At 38.5% G+C, this 21,934-nt stretch overlaps 1 non-coding gene across 1 annotated transcript; it reads right to left on the reverse strand.

The window, feature by feature from the left end:
* Positions 1 to 19,945: 19,945 nt before the first annotated feature.
* On the reverse strand, positions 19,946 to 20,019 carry trnai-aau (transfer RNA isoleucine (anticodon AAU)). Its single transcript has one exon. It is a non-coding gene; the product is annotated as a tRNA-Ile (tRNA).
* Between the last annotated feature and the right edge of the window lie 1,915 nt (positions 20,020 to 21,934).

Raw genomic sequence — 21,934 nt, forward strand, 5'->3', positions numbered from 1 at the left:
ATCTGATAGTAAATATTATGACAGGGTGAGGTCATGACTGCTTAGAAAAGTTTATAATGAAGGTCATGAAAGGTCAGTTTTGACTAATTGCAAAAAACGCCATGTAAACATTAGAATGGGAAAGTCAAGCGGTCTGAGCGAAGCGAACTGTGAACGAGGCATGGAACAGATTAGCCAGGACCAATATTTTGAAAGGGATCAGAAGAGGATGACATCAAGAATCATTCTGATGATCAAGTGGCGCACGGTCAAGCAAACTGCAGCCAGATACAATGCTGTTGCTCCAACTAACATGTCTGAAGGCACACCATGGGTCCTCTGAAATCAGTAGATGTTTGAACAGAAGGGCTTACCTATGTATTGTGACCAAGTGCATCCCTTCATGCAGCTGCTTAAACTATGGCAGAAGGACACTAAACAAGACAAGAAACCCTGCCGCAAGGGTTGTATAATCACGGATTTGTTCCAGTATCAAGACAGCAAATTTTCAATGTTTCCCTGGCCTTCACATTCCCCAGATCTTAATCCTATAGAACATCCCTGGGTAAAGGTATAACAGGCAGTTTAGAACATGTCAGTCCCTCCATGTAATTTGAGAGAAAATATCCTATGAAGATTGGACCAAAAGGAAAAGCACATTTGGTAAATATGGGAAAAAGAAAAACGAAAAGACGAGCCCAGATCCCTGCCAGAATATTCACGCAGCTTGTGCTATTGTTCACTTGCTGCTGTCGGAAGGGTGTTAAGAGAAGGAACACGACCTCAGAGGATGACTTCTTTAAGGGTAAGTTCTGACCACAGCCACCACTTGGATGAACTGTGTGTGTGTGTGTGTGTGTGTGTGTGTGTGTGTGTGTGTGTGTGTGTGTGTGTGTGTGTGTGTGTCTGAGAGAGAGAGATCTACGTAGAAGTGTTCTAAGTATCTATACAACGCTAATAAGACATTTTCTGTTACTTTTTAAACAGATACTAGAACAAAGTATTTAATGAAGAATTACTTGACTACTGAGGGAACTGAATCAGCCATAGTAAGTAAAGTAGAACCAAGACAAATGATTTAAAGCCAAACTGAGGCAGGGGACAAAAGCCACAAAAAATGGAAAAACAGCTATGGTGAACAGTGATGCTAATTGAATGCTTGTACTTAAGTACACTGAATGTCTCTGAATATAAATTACAAATGCATTTCAACAAATGTTCGAGAAATTAATTAAAAACACTAATGTAAATGTATTTAGAATATATTTAGGACACATACATTTAGCATATGCAATCTTTGTCAGTTACAGGAAAAAAAAATACTGTTGGTGGGTTTTTTGTTTGTTTGTTTTACATTCTCCTTACTATAGAATTAACAGTCGACTGTTCGGTGACTTTGCATGCTGAGTTGTAACACTGATTATTAGTATAATTGTGGCGAGAATCAAAATCAACACTAGCTAAAATGACTGAATGCATTGGAATTTATTATTCCAATAGCACAATTTGAATGGGTCTACGGTAGCTTAGTGTGTCAGGTCCTGTTATTTCTGTTGAACATTTGATGCTTGGGGGCACATTTTTACATCATTAGGCTTGCAGGCTATGTGATAACGGCTATGCGATAAAAAATTGTATTTGTTTCCTTTCCAGTCCAATTCAAATTATAAATTACAAATGTATCAAAATGTAATTAAAGTCATATTTCAATTAAATGTATTTAAATACTGTTCAACAATATTTCTACTCATATCTACAGGTGGAACCTAAAGATATGAATTTCAATGAGAGGGATAAATGTATTGAGGACCTGGAAGCCATGTTTGCTAAAGTGAGAAAGTCTGCAGTGGAGCAGAGCAATCCTAACGCTTGTTTTCCATAAATTCTCACAATGCTATGAACTATGCATTTCAAGTAGATGTAATTAAATATTGCTTAACACTGTTTCTCTTCATAGTTGGAGGCGAAACTGAATTCTTTCATAAAGATGCAGTATGATACCTGTGAACATAATATGGGCCAACTGATTGAGGAGATGGAATCCACAGTTGCTAGAGTGAGAAAGTCTGCAATGCAGCAGAGCAATCCTAACACTTGTTTTCCATAAATACTAACAATGCAATTAAATATGCATTTCAAGTAGATGTAATTAAATATTGCTCAACACGGTATTTGTGTCTGCAGGCGGCCAAACTGTTAGGATTCGACGCCATACTTGCTAGGGAGAATATGGCTGCATAACCTCTGACAACAGCAATAAACAGCATTAAAAATACTCTGACATTTTTCAGTCTAATCCCTGCCTATGTTGCCTGCAACACAGTCAATTAAACCATGGATAGTAATTATATCTTATTTTTTTGTCTCACAAACATTCTGAATGTAACATTTCCTACAGCTTTAAAGATACAATCACCATACTTGGCACCCACACTATTTTTTTCCTTGATGTCCACTTACATCTATGTGGCTTAACAATCACAATTCATTTTTACACAATCAATTTCCAACCTCTATATATATCGCTCGGAATTCAACAGACACCTGACTCAAGTATTTTTATTTTAATTTCCTCCATGTTGTTTATAATAGGCCTACAGTAAGAAATCCTTTTAAAGGTGATCGCCATTTCTACCACTGTATACTGTTGAAGCATACAAGTTTTTATTCAGTGACAGATATGTCATTTTTGGGGATTAGGTACAGCGCGTTTTGTTCAGGACATTCGCTGATATATGTTCTAAATGGGATTATAAAATAACTAGCTAGCTAGCCATGCATTTAGACAGAACCTGAATTGTGTTAAATGGGGATTTTTATCCCATGTTTTTTAGGCTGCGATATGTACCGCCTAGTATAAATAAATACGCAAGAATGCAGAGCACGAATAGTCCATAGTTTATTTTCCCTTCTATATAAGCCCGCAGGTTCATAGGTGACTAGCTTTTATAATGTCATGTGTAATTTGAGCATAATGGTGGAAACTTCAAAGAACAATATGGAAAAAAAGGAGGGTTGTTTACATAATTGCCCTTGAAAAAGTTTATAAGAATTAAACTCGTGTACCCCTCAGACATTCTCCAGAGGGTCCCTCAAAAGCATGTTTATATTTAAGTTGCAATAAAGGACAGGACAAGCTATTCTCTTCAACTAATTCTGATATCAAGTGGAAACAAGTTGTCAGGTTCTGGTCCGCACCCAACCAGGAACGCACACACAGACACGTACACACATATCCGCACAAATCACCTACCACGACCACTGCTCGGTTCACAATCACACACTTATCGACCATCACGATCACCTGCTACTAATTAAGTCTCTCCCTATTTAAACCCCTCACGTACCATCCTCCAGTGTTTCCCATTTAGCATACTGTGGACTAAAGCTGAGCCTGTCTTCATGAGCTTCCCCACATCTGTGTTTTTAAAACTTTTTGGCAGTGCTTTGTGTGAATAATATCCTGCCTTTTTATCCCTCACTCATGTCTTGCTCAGGTGTCAATATGTCACACAACTAAATTAGTGTTCTATTATTTTCTTAGTTTATACAAGAAGTACAAATATGTAGCTACCTAATGTTTATAATGTGTATTGTTTCTTATATTGTTAACATTAAAATGTAAAACCAAGTGAAAACATTTAAATGTAAAAACAGGTTTGACACTGCTTTGGATCTAGTGAAAATACTAGAAGCTGTCAACACCATGACCTGAGCAGACTGCATTTAACACAGAGAGAGCCAGAGACGATGTACGACAACAACCAAAGGTATTCAGATCTTAAGGGAATCCTTTTACTTAGTCTTCAATTATGCACTCCATAGATGTCATGAGGGACAGCCTCACAAGAAAGGAGGCCTGGTGCATGGCATGCAGTGGTGCCTATCATGCGAACACAGAGAGACAGAGACAAGGTAGCAGACAACAACCAAAGGTGTTCAACTGCTGTCAGGTCTTTCTCAGTAAACTTCAGAGAATGAAGTACAGGGCAAGCACTTGAACATGCACATGTTCTTCCCTGGATACAGACACTTTGCCTCAAAGACAGTTGCCTCACAGGTTTGTTCCAAAATGACTTACCTTGTCCCTTATTCCCTTATGCAACAGGAATCGAAAAGAAAGGTGTGAGCAAGTACACCCTCCACTGACAAGCTCCTGTTTTTTAAGTGTAAATGGATTCTGTGACTTGAACAAGTCTGCTCCTTCTCTCATCCAATATAGAAATTGCTCACTGAACTACAATAAGTGAACAAGGTGTAATGAACTTGCTGTGAGAATGATCTCAGTAATTAACTCAAAAATGATAGGCTCAGAAGTGTTGATTTTTTTTAAAGTAGGAAGGATTTTGATATTTCAAGCTTGCCAGCAGAACTAGCTAGCCTAACCTGGGATGACAGCCAATGCACAGCATCACAGCTGGGGGAAACGGATGTGAAATGTCAGTTTAATCGGCAAGGCTCAAGGCAACAGGGTCCTGTCCCTTGACTGAGCTTGATCTAGAGGTATTTCAAGAAACTTCTCAAGCACACTTTAGTGGCAAAGAACAATATTTTCACTTGAACAGGGACCTCAGATTAAAAGTCTGATGCTCTACTGACTGAGCTATTCAGGATAGAAGCAATATCAGAAACATTACAAGTGCAATGTACATGTATGCAAAGAAAATTGAGTTCATGTGTATCGCATTAAGATGTCAATCTGCCTATGGAACATAACACCTCTTACGAGGCTCGATTTTTGCTCTCAAGCTGCGATGGTTTTGTCATGTTGTCTAAGAGAAGAGGCTTTGGTCGGTGTAGTGAGTCTTTGATAACTAAGATTGTAACTAAGATTGAAACTGCTCACCGCACTACATCGAGTACACAAGGTGTAATGAACTCGCTATGAGAATGATCTCAATAAGTAACTCAAAAAGGAAAGGCTCATCATGATGCATTAGCTGACAGTCGGCACTCCTACACAAGTGTGAATGTTCAACATTCATTCAAGCATCTCGAGGTCACAGTCTGTAGTGTGTACAAAAGGAATCTAAAGGAAAGGTTTGAGCAAGTGCATCCTCCACTGATAAGAGAGTCCATTTGTTTAAAATGTTCTTTGATCTGAAGGTCATATTATTTTGCCCCCACTTACGAAGAACTTGATTGTTGGAAGAATACAACAGGGGAACTTTCAGTTGTACTTCACATGACTGACACTGTGTAGACTTTAACTAATGTACAGTTGTGTAGCTTTAGAGTTGTGTACAATTAGAGCAAGTGACCTAAGCAACATGTATTGCATACACAGTTTGCCTTAACAAACCTATCACTTCATCATGGTCAGAATATTTGTTATAGATACATGTAATGCTTCAGCATTGCTACTAGTTCTAATACACTCAAACTAGTGCACCAGAGTGGGTGATGGTAATGGTACTGTTAGAAGCAAACCTATATGACTGGGGTTGGGCTTCCACACACTGTCCCTTTCTCCCAATTCACAGAGCGGAAACGACTCGTTTTCAGCCTGGTTTTTTTTTTTTTTTACACAACCAATTTCCAACCTCTATATATATATCGCTTGGAATTCAACAGGCACCTGTTGCTACTGCACCTTTAAGACGGATGTAAGATAAATGAGCTCCTTTATGATTGGCTGCCCTGTATTGTGCTTCATTCAAAACTGACTCAGAGCTGAATTGCCTGAGAAAGGCAATTTAATTGGGTGTGCTAAACCTCTATAGGCTGAATAGGCAGAGATAGGTAAATAAAGTGTTCTTGTGACATTAGAAATACAAATTTCAAAAGGGCCATTTTTGGCAGCTTAACTGACATAGTTAAGAATTTTAACATTTAAAATATATATATTAAATGGAGAGTGTTACTTATTTCACTCTGACTGTAAAACAGTGCATATTGTGTTAAATGGGATTTCCATCCCATGTTTTTAAGGCTGCCTTATGTATAAATAAATATGTAAGAATGCAGAGCATGAATAGGTCAGTCTTCCATTCTGTATCACATACCTACCCTTGATAACACCGTGGTAAATGGAAAAAAAACCAACCCTTTTTACTCAGTTGTCACTACTTCGAATAGACTTCACGCTAATCTCATAGAAGTCCACCCCTTTCCGTGTCCTCCGGAAACAGCACTTCCGTTGTGTTGTGACAGGATTTATTCCTGAAGTTGTATGCGTTTTCTAAATTTGCACTGCATTTCTAAAGTGTGTTACCACTTTGATGAATATGCTTTGTGTATTTGCAGCATGATGGGTTTTCCAGGACACCGTAATTTATGCATGTTTAATTCCATCTTTTATTCACGTACTAAGCCCAACTCTATAGACTAATATTTATAAAACCGAGATAACCATAGAAGCGTCTTCATCTGTGCTTGATACTTTCACGGAAAAATGGAACTGCTGCTTGTCAAGCTTGTTTCATCAGGTTTTATATCATCGTCATGACGTGTTTGAATTGATCCCAGGCATACGCAGTCCTCATCAAAATCCATTCATGTCCTAGGCTGTGAGTAAGGTATGTTCTCTCTCTGGTCACAGTTGGCAAATAAATTATGCATATAGATTGTGGGGAAAACACTTTAGCACGTGTTCTCCAAAGAAGTGTCTTAATATGAGCTATCTAGCTAGTTCCAATGTCATCTGTAATCATAACACTGGGTTACTCTCTGTGCTCAGGTGTCTTATTCGCATGCCAGTAACATGTTAGCGATATTGCAGTAGTGTGAATTTTTATGTTGCCCGTGATGAAAGGTGACAGCGAACAAAAATCCAAACTTTTTTTTGGTTCAGGTCTTTTTAACGGTCATAACCGACACATATTTATCTAACAAAAAAAATCAGGTTCCTCTAAATGTGTGGAAGAACTGCTGTGTATATTTTTGTTTCCAGTGGCCTGAGTACCTAAAATATCACCATTTTAGGAAGCAGGAAAGCACGGCTGCTTACAAACATGACATTAGTAAATTATTTTTGGGATATTTTCATTTATGATTTTCCCCTTTTTGTTGTTTGTTTGCTTTTTTACTTTCATTTTTTGTAGGGACTGTGATATATATTTTGTTATTTGAATGCATAATATAGCTTTGGGGCTCCCACAGACACTTGTGTATATAAACATATTAGGGGAGATTTTTTCATTGGTTTGTATATGTTTGTGAAGGAATGCACATAGTTCTTATGTTTGAGCCACTTTAAAGATTTTTTTTGACTTGTATCAAAAAGGAATGCAAACATTTATTCATATTAACATTTTCCTTGCAGAATCAATTCAAAGACGATGCAACAGAATAGTTTTGCTTTTCTATTCTGTACTTTGTTTATTGACAGGTAATTCAACCCTCAACGTTTTAGGGTGCCTCCCCATAATTGCTCAGCTCTTCTGTGTAATAAAAGCAGGATTGGTTTGTATATCACATTGGTGTAGGTCGTTTTCACCTGTTATATAAAGAACATTCTAATGGCTTTGGGGGAAACGAACCAAATTAGTCCTTTATAATTGTAAACTAGTGCAACAGAGTGGGTGATGGTAATGGTACTGTTAGAAGCAAACCTATATGACTGGGGTTGGGCTTCCACACACTGTCCCTTTCTCCCAATTCACAGAGCGGAAACGACTCGTTTTCAGCCTGGTTTTTTTTTTTTTTACACAACCAATTTCCAACCTCTATAAATATATCGCTTGGAATTCAACAGGCACCTGTTGCTACTGCACCTTTAAGACGGATGTAAGATAAATGAGCTCCTTTATGATTGGCTGCCCTGTATTGTGCTTCATTCAAAACTGACTCAGAGCTGAATTGCCTGAGAAAGGCAATTTAAGTGGGTGTGCTAAACCTCTATAGGCTGAATAGGCAGAGATAGGTCAATAAAGTGTTCTTGTGACATTAGAAATACAAATTTCAAAAGGGGCATTTTTGGCAGCTTAACTGACATAGTTAAGAATTTTAACATTTAAAATATATATATTAAATGGAGAATGTTACTTATTTCACTCTGACTGTAAAACAGTGCATATTGTGTTAAATGGGATTTCCATCCCATGTTTTTAAGGCTGCCTTATGAATAAATAAATATGCAAGAATGCAGAGCATGAATAGGTCAGTCTTCCATTCTGTATCACATACCTACCCTTGATAACACCGTGGTAACTGGAAAAAACAACAACCCTTTTTACTCAGTTGTCACTACTTCCAATAGACTTCACGCTAATCTCATAGAAGTCCGCCCCTTTCCGTGTCCTCCGGAAACTGCACTTCCGTTGTGTTGTGACAGGATTTGTTCCTGAAGTTGTATGCGTTTTCTAAATTTGCACCGCATTTCTAAAGTGTGTTACCACTTTGATGAATATGCTTTGTGTATTTGCAGCACGATGGGTTTTCCAGGACACCGTAATTTATGCATGTTTAATTCCATCTTTTATTCACGTACTAAGCCCAACTCTATAGGCTAATATTTATAAAACCGAGATAACCATAGAAGCGTCTTCATCTGTGCTTGATACTTTCACGGAAAAACGGAACTGCTGCTTGTCAAGCTTGTTTCATCAGGTTTTATATCATCGTCATGACGTGTTTGAATTGATCCCAGGCATATGCAGTCCTCATCAAAATCCATGCATGTCCTAGGCTGAGTAAGGTATGTTCTCTCTCTGGTCACAGTTGGCAAATAAATTATGCATATAGATTGTGGGGAAAACACTTTAGCACGTGTTCTCCAAAGAAGTGTCTTAATATGAGCTATCTAGCTAGTTCCAATGTCAACTGTAGTCATAACACTGGGTTTCTCTCTGTGCTCAGGTGTCTTATTCGCATGCCAGTAACATGTTAGCGATATTGCAGTAGTGTGAATTTTTATGTTGCCCGTGATGAAAGGTGACAGCGAATAAAAATCCAAACATTTTTTTTGTTCAGGTCTTTTTAACGGTCATAACCGACACATATTTATCTAACAAAAAAATCAGGTTCCTCTAAATGTGTGGAAGAACTGCTGTGTATATTTTTGTTTCCAGTGGCCTGAGTACCTAAAATAAGTCACCATTTTAGGAAGCAGGAAAGCAGGGCTGCTTACAAACATGACATTAGTAAATTATTTTTGGGATATTTTCATTTATGATTTTCCCCTTTTTGTTGTTTGTTTGCTTTTTTACTTTCATTTTTTGTAGGGACTGTGATATATATTTTGTTATTTGAATGCATAATATAGCTTTGGGGCTCCCACAGACACTTGTGTATATAAACATATTAGGGGAGATTTTTTCATTGATTTGTATATGTTTGTGAAGGAATGCACATAGTTCTCATGTTTGAGCCACTTTAAAGATATTTTTTGACTTGTATCAGAAAGGAATGCAAGCATTTATTCATATCAACATTTTCCTTGCAGAGTCATTTCAAAGATGATGCAACAGAATAGTTTTGCTTTTCTATTCTGTACTTTGTTTATTGACAGGTAATTCCACCCTCAACTTTTTAGGGTGCCTCCCCATAATTGCTCAGCTCTTCTGTGTAATAAAAGCAGGATTGGTTTGTATATCACATTGGTGTAGGTCGTTTTCACCTGTTATATAAAGAACATTCTAATGGCTTTGGGGGAGACAAACCAAATTAGTCCTTTATAATTGTAATTATATATTACTTTGCTTCATTAGAAGTTTGTGATTATTCCTGTTATTCATCAAGTTAGGTACCGTGATTTACTGGGGTAGGTCAAATTAAAAGATAATTGCCTGCTTATATTAGGTAAGCAAAGTTTTTTATGTCATAGTTTTCACTTACTATGATTGGGACAATACATCTTTTACATGAGGATGGATTTTATCAAAGCTTATAGGGATCTGTATGCCATGCATAGGACGCTTATGCTTTATTTAGTTCACTAAATACAAGCAGTTCATTTTTGTTTTAAATGTTGATGTTCCACCTGCTCCATCAGACCCTCTGCTTTGACACTATGTCCACCTGGTGTACATCAGTAAGCACAGCCTATAACAAGGTATGTCTTAGCCACTTGTAATCTTCTAAGCATTAACATTCACAACATGTCTTTCATTTTTCATACATAGTCATGTATATATTTGTGACATGCTACATTTGTTACTGTTTTCACTTGAACAAGGAAAATCATACTCAAAACAGATATATAAGTGGACAGTCAGGGTGAAATAAGTAACATTCTCCTTTTAATGTTATATTTTAAAAAAATATTAAAGGTCTTAAGTATGTCAGTGTTTTCGTTAGTCTTTTGGCCAATGTTTTTTTTAAAAAGAGATAAGGAGATACCAGAACAAAATAGACAAGCAAATAATAGAGGAAGATGGCATGGGATGGAGGGATGGAGGGATGATAAAAGACAGGGGTAGTAACGGATAATTTATTCTATTCTCTCAGCTATTCTCTTTAACTAATTCTGAAGTCTGCATCTTTATTTTCTATTATTTTTTTTCTAAATATTTTTCTTGACTATAAGAATATAGCTTAACCACTAGAAAGATTAAACATCCAGTGAGTGTGTATCCTGGCATGTTAATGTAAAAGGCAGCTCCTACTGGATTTGGGGAAAGATTAGTAAAAAATTTCAAGTATCTGCAAAGCAGAAAACTGCCTATTCAACAGGCATGAATGATGTGCTACCGAAGTAGTTGTTTTATTTGCATAGCCTAATTAATATCATTAGATCAAGTTCTATATTACCTATATTGTTATATTACAATTTTGCTTTTGCTTTTTTGCTTCACAATTGTTACACATAATTGCTGCACCTGATACAAGGATAGGAATTTCAATTTATTCATACTGGATATAAGAATAATTAATGGCTGCTGAGTGAAGCACTTTCATTGAAAATTCATCCACCAATTTTTTTTATTTTTTTTTTATTTTTTATTTTTTGTAACCAGGAACAGGGCACATCAGCCAGGAATACATTCCAGGTCTGTTTTAGAACACTGGCTGTGATTCATTACATTTTGGCAATTGTGAAAAGAAACTGGATGATACTTCTAAAAGTAATTGTGTTTGCAGTTTATTTGCACAGTTACATGAACAACACTGGTAGCATAGTCAACAGGCTTGATGGTTTTCCAGTGCACGACACTGTGATACCAGGGCTGGCCCAAGCCTGTTTGGGGCCCTATGCAGAAATCTGAGCTGCCACTGACATAACATAGGTAAAAAACAAATAGAAATAAATACATGGTCTTTGGCACCCTCTTGGCGGCCTTAGCAGGCTCTCATTTTGCTTATACGGCGGGACAATTGTTCTGCTGTTATCCTACCTATTGAGCAGTCCTACCTAGATTTAATGTACTTATGTACATTACCCTTAGTCCAGGTTTCTGGTGTTTATTTTAGATGCATTTTTGGTTGTATATATTATAATTAGGCTACTGTGGACAATTGTATACCGTATAGCTACAGCACCTGTACTTCACACACATGTAGTAATCGGATCTAGAAAGTTGCCAACCCTATTAAAATATTAGGTTTATAGTATAATATTTGAATTAAACAGACAAAGCATTAATCACAATCATTTGCATGATGATTAAATCTTGAACCAAAAATGTATCAGAGAGCTGTAGTGTTTTTTACAGACACACACCAAATAAAATTGTGCTTGACCATTTCTTGCCCTCTATATCATTCTCTGCAGTTTACTGAGAAAGACCTGACACTGGGTAATGCCATTGTCTATTCGAAGGCCAAAACAACAACAATCTTGGTTATCAAAGACTCACTCCACCCTGACCACAGCCTCTTCTTTTAGAAGCCATGAGAAAACCACCATCGCAGCTTGAGAGCACAAATCTAGCCTACATAACATCTACATGACAAAACTCTCGAAACGTTTCTCCAAAAGCACTGAATGTTATTCTAACCATTTATGGCCTTTCTCCATTCATGTACACAAAGTCCAGTATGATTCCAAATGTCATCAAAAGATATATCTGTTTGTAGCTGAACAACTTATACAATGCGATCTTTCTTCTTTGTGTCAAATGAACTTAACAATTGAAACATCCAAAACTGGCTGTGTTTCTTGCCAACATACTGGTGTTTGGACATGTGGGATTACTTGCGTGTCACTTTCAATAACTCAGTTGGTAGAGTAGAAGTTAAAACTGTCATCCTTAGGCTGTCGGCTCAACTCCAACTCACACAAACTTTATGTTTTAATGCAGAATCTGTCATTTTATATGAGCATAAAAAGAGGTTTTTCCCTGACCAGGAATCGAACCGGGGCCGCGGGGGTGAACACGCCGAATCCTAACCACTAGACAACCAGGGACAAAGCTACTGAGTTTACATGACAAGATCATTTTTCAAAGTCTGCACTCCTACTATTCTGACAATGTTTAGATGCATAGTGGACTTGGTATGCATGAGTGGAAAAAGGCCATAAAGCGAGTTATTTATCTTTCTCTTTGTTCTACAAAAAAATGAAGTTTGCAAGAGTCAGGGCTCTTTTTTACCATCTGGGAAAAGAGGGAACGCTGGTGTCACTAACACATGGAAAGAGCTGTTATAGTATTCCCTATTTGTCTCCTTAATGTTTCTGACATTTTAGCCACTCATTTCTCTCTCTACATGAAAACACTCTAGAAAACTTTCTCCAAAAAATACGGAATGTTATTCTAAGTACTCAGAAAATAGTCTTTTCCTCCCCCTTCTGACGCGTGAACTTATAGACGCCCTTGATTGCACGGTGTCTCTGTAATTGACAGGGGAGAGAGCGTATGCCACTCCCTCTCTCCCTAAGAGTACAGCCAATTATGCTCTTCTAGACTCTCAGCCACAAATGGCTGTGACACCATCAGTTTCAAAGTTAAGCACAACTGCTATAGTACTAATAAAAGCTTCACACTCACCTCAGCTGGGACATGGCAGACACTGAAGGAAACTCCTCACTTCACTCTCTTCATCTGACCAGTCATTAAGCTCCACTGGTTTCTTCACTGTTTGGAGTTTCAGCACTTCTAGCACTTGTAATATTAGAATAGAATCCCTTTATTTACTAAAGGTACACAGAAATGTACACCGGTACACAGAAACTTACTGTATGTAAGAGTGCAATAGTTCAAAGCTGTATTAGTGCAGATAAATACAACTACAGTGCCATTGCAGCTTTTAATGCTGTTTCAGTATCAGGGTCTTCAGGAAGGCTCCACCTGGCAACCCTGAAGTGCCTTGCTATGCTTAAAACTACACACACACACACACACACACACACACACACACACACACACACACACACACACACACACACACACACACACACGAACAAACACAAACACTTAACAAGGTGAGTTCTGCTTATTTGTTATTGGAGATTTGTTAAGAAGGCTGATCGCCATTTAAAATTAGATTTCACAAACTGTAATTGTTACACTGGTGAGTTTGAGGTAGAGATGCACTTTCATTAATACTGCTTACACTCTGTTTCTTTACAACATGCATGGACGTGTTGAAGCATCTCATATGCATGGAACACTAATACTCAGAGCATTGGAAGGTTGAAAACAGAAGCTATCTGGCTCATACAATGTTTTAAATGTGCCAAGGGAAATTCCAAGTGTGGCCATCCTTGAGTGGAGTGGAAGATAAATATGTTTTCTTTGTATTTCAAAGCGGCTGTAAGAGTATAACAGGCAGTTTAGAACATGTCATTCCCTCCATGTAATTTGAGAGAAAATATCCTATGAAGATTGGACCAAGATTCGTGCAGAGTATTTTCAGCACATAGTGGAAACTATGCCAGAAAGAATTGCTGCAGTTCTGGAGGCCAAAGAAGGTCCAACATGCTATTAAATGGGTGTACTTAAGCCCACTGTGTCCTATAATAGGATGTTGCTGGAATGTATGTGAATGTTGTTGGAATGGTCGCAGTTGCGGCAGCAGTACAGGTAAGCTGTAATCCTTTCCCCCATCTGAATGAGTTTGCCCTATTGCACGGGGTCGAGTTATGATGTGAATGTTTAATTACACAGGATGGATTGTGGGCGACAGAACCGAACAGCCTTCAGGATTCAAGTAGAGAAAGGTGAAACTTCTCCAGCCTTTGAGTAAATCACAGGACTATTGCATAGCAATTAGAGATAACAGAACAGCTTTCGGGGGGGTTTGGGTGGGTTGCCTTATCCGCCCCTTTAACAGAGTAGTCACAATTCAAATTTCCCTTGTTGCATTGTTTACAAGGCATTATACATGTGGTTTATTTATAGTGCACGGAGTAATATGCAGCAAGTCTGGTCTGTCTGCTTTGGAAGAGAAACATTTGGCCAAAAGAGCAAGACACAGCCAGGAGGATGATTGGTAAGAGCACATCATAATATGCACCTTAAAGCTGTGCTCTACAGCTAGGTCCTGTTCCATGACTGCATATATAAATTTACTACTGACATTGCCATTTATATCTGGCCATTTACAGTGCACTCTTGCTCAGTGCAGCACTTGAAGCTGATTTTCCATTGTGTAGTTATTATGTTCAAGAGATGTTTGACCCGGTCAGGGTGACACACTTTAGTGAGGGCAGCAGTATCCTAGAGGACACTACAGACAGTGACGGAGACATCTCAGAGCGCGAGGTGAGAGGTTGAGTTTTTTGTTACTCTCTCTACGACATACTTTTCATGCCAGGTACTATTGTCCAGTTCAGCCCAATTTAATTTACTTGTATTATGATATATAAATTGCTGAACATCTTATCACTCAGTTTCAAACATCCCCTCAGCTGTTTTAAGCCATTTCGGTTATTCAGAAGTACTGCTAAATGGATGTGGTGGGAAAATGAGAGCACATCAAACACAGACAGCTTTATGCATTGAGTAGTAAAGAGTAAAAGTTTATTGAGTTTGTAAAGGGAAAGAAATGTGAGTTCCACCTTCCAACTATAACTTTTCTAGGATACGTGATCAGCCATGGTGAAATCACTACGGATGATAAGAAGATCAAAGCCATCTTCCAGTGGCCCATTACTATTATAGTTAAAAAACTCCAGAGATTCTTGGGATTTGCAAACTTTTACCGATGCTTCATATGGAATTTTAGCAGCATTGCAGCTCCTTTCACAGCCCTCCTGAAAGGAGCAATGACCAAGCTACTTTGGAATCAGGAGGCTGATCAAGCTTTCAGGAAACTGAAAGAAGCTTTTACCACGGCTAGCATACGTCGACATCCTGATCCTTCCATTCCATTTGTCGTGGAAGCTGATGCTGCTAACATCGTGGTAGGAGCTGTACTTTCACAACGATACGACAAGTCCAAGTTACAATAGATGATTAAATAGACAAGTGTATATAAAATAGATGATGGAATAAACAAGCCATACAAGACACAGTCATCCCAATGGAATGTCTGTCGGGAAAACATTACCTACCTTGTGCTGTGACCATCTGTTGAAGTGGGCTCATTCTTCGCTGGTTCAGGGCTATGACAAGCGATATTTATAAGTATGTTTCTTCATGTTCAATTTGCAGTCAAAGCAAGATGCCTAAGACCCTACCCACAGGAAAGCTCATGCTTCTTCCCGTACCAGAAAGTCCTTGGTCTCACATCACCTTAGATTGCGTTACTGACCTCTCTGTCCTCACTGTAGTTGATGGATTCTCCAGGGGTGTGTGGTTCATTGTGTTTCCGAGTATGCCTACAGCCTGCCAAACTGTGGAAGCCTTGTTTAACCAGGTGTTCCGTATATTTGGCATCCCAGAGGACATAATATCATATTGGGGACGTCAATTCACATCTCGAGTTTGGGCTTCCTATATTGAACACATCGGGGTAGCTATTAGTTTTACATCCACAGTCAAATGGCCAATTCCTACATTGTTTTTATATGAACAATCCATCAGACCGGTCCAAGTTCCTCTTATTGGCAGAAATGGCCCAAAATTCACTTACTAGTTCATCCACTGGCTTGACTCCTTTTTATTGTATTTTAGGTTATCAACCTTAAATGTCCCATGGACTTCCATATCAGCTGGTTTCCCCGCTGTGGATGAGTGGATGCAGCGGAGCGAAAGGGTATGGGAGGAAACAGATCAGTGTATTGTATGAGCTCTCTGAATGTATAAGGAAATTGCGGACAGGCACAGAGGGGAGAACCCGATATACCAACCTGGTGACAGAGTGTGGCTCTCTACACAGGACTTCCGCAAGCCGGGGTCATGTCGCAGGTTAGGTCCCAAGTATATCGGTCCATATGAAATTACCAAGCACATTAATGAAGTCACATATCAACTCATCTTACCTGCTCACTTTTGTGTTTTGAGGTCATTTCATGTGTCCCTTCTTAAGCCTGTTGTTCCTGTTGTGGCCTTTGGATGAGGTCACCCCTGAGGTCACTCCTGTATTAAGTATGTTGGTTGCTGTCATTAGAGTGTATTGTTTCTGAAGGTTTTTTTGCATTATGCAATGCCTCTTCGCAGAGTGTGATTTTCAAGAACTTTAGTAAGCAGATGACTTATTTGCATCACCTTTTTTGGTAGGACAAAGCCCATCCATGAGCCAAAGGAAGCTGAGGTAGGCCCCATTCCATGAAAACACAGGGAGTGTGTGAACCAGGATACCAACAGAAGCATACATGCAAGCTGACGCCTACCCTTCCTTTGTCCAGTTGTTTGGCCAGTAGACAACTAATGAAAAACATTTCAAAAGGGTTTATACAGAAGCCAATGTTCAAATGGCTCTCTGTGCAGTGAGGAAACATATCATAAGGAAGTGCAAATTCCACTAAAGTTTAAGTAGGATCACTGAATTCAAAGTCTAGAGCACTATTACACTATGACTTCTAACAGTAGCGTAAAAACAATAATGTCTTATTCGTTTTTAGAAAGGAATGTAAAAGTTTATGAAATATTCTTAAAAAGAGGACAATTTGATAAGGAGCTTGGTCTTGCACAGCTACCAAAACCCAGGACTGAACTAGGAGTCTTTTGATATTCAATCTAACACTCACCCAGCTGAGCTATTTCAGCTAGTGACTAAATACTTTTGCCTGGTTTCGTTCAAAATGTTACCAATGAATGTAGGTCATGTTCATGTCAGAGGAAACTGTCACCTTTATCCCTGGTGAGCTAGTGGCTAGGATTCTCTTTCAAACTTAATTTTTATGTGGATTAAAAAGAAATATGAATACCTCTCTTTATGACCTCCTAATGCTCATGCATACCAAGTCTAGTATGCATACAAACATCGTCAGTATACTAGGAATACAGAATTTGACAAATGTTTGTCAGAAGCATCTGAGCTTTATTGCTGGTTGGTGAGTGGCTAGGATTCAACACTTTCACCACTGCGACTTGGGCTTGATTCCTGGTCAGGGGACGCTCTTTTTGCTCACTTAAAAAAGAAGCTTGTATGTGAAAAAACAAACTTCCTTTGAGTCAGATTTTAACTGACAGACTAAGGATAACAGTTTTAAATTCTACAGTCCTCCACTCTACCAACTAAGCTATTGAAGGCAACAGACATGTAATCCCATAAGTCCAAACACCAGTATGTTGGCAAGAAACACGGCCAGTTATGGATGTTTGAATTGTTAAGTTCATTTGACACAAAGAAGAAACATTGCATTGTACGAGTTGGAGATGTTCAGCTACCAACAGATATCTCTTGATTACATTTGGATGCATACTGGACTTTGTGTACAATCAATAACTACTGGTACTAACTCAAAGTATGTTTCCCCCTTCAGTTTTATTTTATGCCAGAATAAAGACTTTCTGTCTTTAGAATTCTACATGACTCAAACTGAGATGCAGCAGATCACTTAGCTAGAACAAAGGGTCTTGTACTACAATAATGACTTTTGCATTATTGCCCATAAGGTCCACCTCTTTTTTCTTTAACCCTCAGATCATCCCGTAGATGTTAGAATTATTCTAATGAAATTATAATTAACATTTTAAAAAATTCCTTAACATCACTCTTAAAATAACTTTTACCTTACAAATTATTTCTTTACCAGCAAATTTGAGTTGGTATGAATTAATCTATTAATTTTTCGTTATTATTTCATTAAATACATGCCCCCCCGCCCCCTACAAAAAGAATAACAGTCCAAATGAAAGGTCTAAATGAATCTTTGCAGTAACAACAGTCTTTTATGCTCTTCCAACCACCCCACCTCCCCCCAGTGGACACACCATGCTCCAGTACATGATTCTGGAGTGCTGCGCTATCTGTGCTCCCCACTAACTCTTCCTACCTGCTGGGGTTTCTCCTTCCTGGACCTGCCTTAAAATGCTTAAAATGACAGCACCTTGCCCTCCATTTACCTGCAACATTCTGCACTGTCACAAACAATATTTATGTGCAGATTAGCAGATGAACCTCACCTGGATGATCCACATTTCATTTCTTTGTACTGTTATAATAATGAGTTACTGTATTTCTACCCAGGTGTTCTATTCAGGTGAACTGTGCTCTGTTTCTATCTCCTATGATGTCTTTGTGTAGGAATGCTGTAGTGTATCTTTCATGCTTACAATTTGTCAGCCATCCTCTACCCAACTCATCTCTGGCCAGGTTTATCCAGGGTTAACCGAAGGAGGATGAGTTCCCTTTTGAGTCTGACACCTTCCAAGTCCCTTCCACCATTCCAGTGAGTTTTTCCTACTGTCACCCTTGCCAATGTCATTTGGCTTATTTATCAGTTGTCACAAGGTGTTAACGTTATTATGCACATGTATATAAAATGTGTATATACTGTATATACATATATATATATATATATATATATTTGCAGTTTGGATTGGATTATAAAGTGAATTTCATTGGTGAGTACTATATTTTTTGGTGACAAAGTATAATCTAATCTTTACAAAGCAGTGACCAGAAAGGAAGAGCTAGATGAGGCTTTGGTCCCCATGATAGTTAGAGACACACAGCCATTTAGCATAGTTGAGGATAAAAGCTTCAGGGACTTGGTAGCAAAATTGGATTCAACTTATATTCTCCTAACTAGGAAGGTATGTGTGGTGACATGGATACATTATGAGAGTAGTATTAAAAATATATATAATTATTTTCTTCCTTCCCTTTAGACTGTAAAGGCCATGGTTGAGGCCAAATGTCAATAAGAGAAAGAGAAGGCCAAAGCTGAGGTCCAGAAAATTCCTGCAATGAGTTTGTCAGCAGATATGTGGACATCTCTTAATGTGGATGCCTTCTTGGCTGTGACCTGCCATTTTGTAGATGACAACACATTTCTGAAGTCTACACTACTTGGTGTTGTGAAATTCCTGCAGGCGCATACGGCTGAAAATTTGGCCTGTGTGAAATCCTCTCTTATGGAAGAATGGGGAATAAAATAAAGTCACATGTCTGGTTACTGATGGCACATCTAATATGATTGCCTGTGGAAATAGCTGAAGCTGCCTCATGCGCTTCAAAAAAAAAAAGAAACTGAGGTTGAAACAAGGTGTTGGAGCGATTAGTAGAACTCAGGGAGCCTGTGGGGGCAGATTTGGCGGGTTTACAAACTGATATTCCTGCGCTGATCTCTGATGTGTACAGTAATGTATGTGGGTGCCGGTCTATACTGTATTCTTTTCACAAGGCAACTGTGGAGCTGTCAGACCTCAGTGGCAGGCATAATCATATCCCAACACATTTCAGACTAAAGGATTTGAACTCCCTGGCACTTCCAGACACCTAACTGGCTATAATTTGATGGGGAGGATGCAGGTTGTCTGCATGCCTCTGGAATTGCTTCTTTGACCTATTCACACAGCGATCGAGAGCCTTACACTAATGCCAGAGTCCCTCTGATTTTATACTTTTCTCTGCATTGTCCAAGATTTGTAAACAAGCACAAATCCATGGGTAAAGTTTTGTAATCAAGAACACACTCTCATGTACTTGGAACATGTCTTAGCAGATTGTGATTTACAAGCAATGTCATAAGCAACACAAGTTCAAACAGGTGGTTTGTTGACAAGGGGTCATTCATCAAACAAAACCCACATGGCCCATATGGGGATCGAAACCATGACCTTGGCGTTATTAGCACCACGCTCTGACCAACTGAGCTAATCGGCCTTTCTCCGTTCATTTCGCAGTTTTTGGTGCAGCACTGAAGGGAACCTTTCCATGAAATTGTAGACTTGGTGTCAACAAGATTACGGCCACTTTTTCGACCGAGCATAGGTGAAAGTTGACACTTATTGTTCCCTCTGACAAATGGTTATTCTGCAGCCAACTTTTGAATTAAACTTCAAAAGCAAATGTGGAGAAGCTTTTGTTAAAGAGCAATTCAGTGCAGTTGTACACAGTGACGAAATCATCAATTGCAAAGTCCACTGAGCTTTATTGCTGTGAGTTACATAGTGCTGTCTATTACACCATGAAATCTGCCATAACAACAAAAATGTAATGTCTGATTCTGTGAGCCAAGGAATATAAACCTTTTAGGGACATATTTAAAATATCAGATTTTCTGCCTGAGCACAGAGTAGGCATTTTTTTCTAGCTTTAACCATACGTCCTCTTTCTTTGGAAATCTGTGTCATTGCTGCATGAATAAGCAGAAAGATTTTGAGCAATTTTTTGTCTGGGTCTAAGGGGCAATTTATTCAAACCAAAAGATGCTATTTTAGCTAGTTTGTCAAATGAACATGTCAAACCTACAGAGACAATGTGTCTAGCTACAGAACTCTGCAAGGTTTAATTCTTGGAAGTATTTGAAGCCATAGAAAGTTATTCTGTAAGCATTGCTTAACTCAATAAAAAGAGACAGTTAGAGCCAATGGCTGCCAGATCTAACATAGCTCACATTTTATAGTGTTTGCATAGCATATCAGAATCTGCAAGAACTATTCCTGTCATTTCAGGAATAAGCTTTTTTGACTTCACAGCTAGATGAAATATTTAGGGTGGATGCAGGATTTGGTATGATCTCCTAGAGAATTGCCATTCCACTGTGTCTTCAGCTTTTGTCCGATCTGCAAACAAGTCCCACTCTAGGAGAACTAGGTCAAGTGGTAGAGTGCTCTTTTAGTATGTGAGTGTTAGTGGGATTGATGCTCACATTCTCAAGTCTAGAATTTGTAGTTTTTTTCTATGATGAAATCCTTTCTGATAGCAAATGTTTTCGGGACCTGCTAATACGCTTATGCCATGCACACATTACGTGACTTTTGAAGTTTTCAAATTGATGTATGGCTCACACTGCACAACTGTATGTCTTGGAATCTGGAAAGCTTAATTTGTGGTATCTCAGTGGCAGACATAATCAGTGATAAACCACTGATATGTCAACTGGTCTTAACACAGACAGATTTAACTTACTCTGTTGAGACTGTGTCTAACTTAAACCTTTCCTTCAAATAGAAGAGATCCTTGTTGCAGAGGTAATGTTTTTACCTTTATATGGTTTTCCCACTCATAGTCATGCAACACACAAATGCAAACCTCTCACAGACTGTCTCACACACATCCAGTTATTCATCTGAACACATGATGTTTCTGTCTCTGTACCGCTATTAGTTATGCAATGGTTCCTCAATACTAGCACTAACTGAACAGGGTTTTGTATAAATATGATCTTTATAACAGCTGCCATAACAGCAAAAATGTAATGTCTGATTCTGTGAGCCAAGGAATTATTATTGATATTGTGAATATTTAATAACCTCCAATGCCAGCAAATTAAATTTCACAATATTGTGAAAATTGTAAAGGATACTTTATTCATGTCCTCATTGCTAAAGATTGTATCGCTTTATCACAGCGATACGCTAGTTAGCTAGCTAACAGTTGAGGTCAGCGAGTGTCAAACTCGGGGCTATAAACCATTCCTTGTGGAACCATTTCATTGTTCAGCTTTCAACTTTGATCGTTTAGGTGCTGGTAGTTTGTTAGCTAGCTAACTGTTCAGCAATAGAAAACCTACTTTTGTATGATTTAGAGACCCAAATTCACAAACCTGTGGGTTTTCAAATTTATCGTTCTCTCT

This window comes from Electrophorus electricus, unplaced genomic scaffold (assembly GCF_041902795.1).
Source record: "Electrophorus electricus isolate QZ-2024a unplaced genomic scaffold, ASM4190279v1 Scaffold46, whole genome shotgun sequence".
In the NCBI taxonomy this organism is placed as follows: domain Eukaryota; kingdom Metazoa; phylum Chordata; class Actinopteri; order Gymnotiformes; family Gymnotidae; genus Electrophorus; species Electrophorus electricus.